Here is a 1,901-nt window from a genome sequence, read left to right as displayed (position 1 = left end):
AAATTGTTAATGCTGCTATAAAGCCTTCAAAACTGGTGTATACCGTTGTAATCATACAAAATCATATATTTTCAGTAGTTTAAAATGCACCTATAGTTTTAATCCTGCTGTAATCAGTATACAGGTCATGTACAGTTAAGAAACGCCTTATAACACATTTTAAACATCTAATACTGTAAGCCAACATATGACTTATTTTTAACTAGTTAAGATATATGATTATATATTATGTTAACTATGTTATACAGTTATAAAACATTCATTAACACTGGCTTAAACACCAGTTATGAATAAGGAGAAGAGAAAATATTACTTTACACTTAAAAATGTCCTTTTATCTTCTAAAGCTTATCATAGCATGTTATGATGTGTCATAAACTATTCATATACTGCTTGTAAATGCTAATGTTACCACAAAATATATAGAGTAAATGACTGATAAGGCAATGCAGTGGCTATGATTTAACATAAAAGGGTCCTATCATCCTTTTTTTTGTTGTTGTTGTATTGGATGTCTTCCATCACGCACATGAAATATTGAGACGATTCCTTACATCCCTCAACATAAACAACTTACACCAAAATCTCAAAAATCTGCACACACAGACACACACAAATACACACAGACACATAAAGTAGGCAAGGGCATTGTCAAGAATCTTAACACCACATACTTGAACTCAGTTAAATGGGATATATTTGCGGAGGAGAGACGTGAGTCAAATGATCTGAAGCAGCATGAGTATTGAGTAAACAGACACCTGACAGATTTATGCTGACAGCACCACTTTTGTGCAGCTGGGATAGTTATGTAATAATTGGTTAGTTGATTGACAGACAATTGATCAGCAAATATGTTGACAATCGTTCACGGACTATTTCTCTGGTTCCTGCTTCTAAAATATGACTATTTGCTGGTTTTCTTAGTCCTCCGTCATAGCAAACTGAATTTCTTTGGGTTTTCTTTTAAGTTTCATTAGTCAGACAAAACAGGCTATGTAAACATGTTAACTTCTGGGAAAATATGAGGGGTATATGTTTTTTTTTTTACTATTTTCTGTTATCTTACAGATCAAATGATGGAGAAAATAATCTGCAGATTAAATGATCGTGAGAACAGTTGTTAGATGCAGCCCTCGGTTTTTGTGTCTCAGAATCAGTTCAGTGACAGGGATCCTGTCAATCCTGTCCATTTTTTAAATTACTCTTCTAACTCTCTCACTGAATTTTAGCTTCTTTTGTTTTCTGAACCGTGAAAGAAAGTTCATGTTCGATCCTCCGTGACATCAACTCTCCCTCCTACTGGAGCGACCTTGAGCAAGACACGGGCTGAATCTCATTTTATGAATGTGTGAGTCTGTCAACTCTCAGCCCACTCGTACGGAAGTCATGTGGAGGGACAAACAGGGTCCACGTGAACATGTGCATGGCTTAATGGATCAATTAAGCAACAATTTGATTTAAATGTGTGTAGACTAATTAGCAGTTTTGTACTTGTCCATTTCCATCATCAGGCACAGCATTCCTGAACTATATTAACAGGTATACAGCTTTAAATAACAAAGAATGGGGAACACAAATCGAGATGTTGCCTGGAGACTGGACTGACAGATTCACTCACTGAATCTCTACCAGCTCCAGGTGCACTGCTCTGTAGTGGACCCTTACCCTCAGAGCTCCCTGTGGAGCTATAAACACATTAGTCCTGATTGACGAACAATACAGCATCACAAACACGGATGGAGAGAAGTCTCCAGGGCTCTGAAAAGTAAATAAAGAAATCCAAAGTAACCTTTTCTGGTGCACACATCTGCGGCTAAACTCATCAAAAGATCGAGGAATACTCATCCTTCACAAACACACACATGCATTACCAACACACACACACTCAAACACACATC

Source organism: Pagrus major, chromosome 6 (genome assembly GCF_040436345.1).
Source record: "Pagrus major chromosome 6, Pma_NU_1.0".
NCBI classification, from domain to species: domain Eukaryota; kingdom Metazoa; phylum Chordata; class Actinopteri; order Spariformes; family Sparidae; genus Pagrus; species Pagrus major.
Note: the sequence above shows the minus strand (reverse complement) of the source record.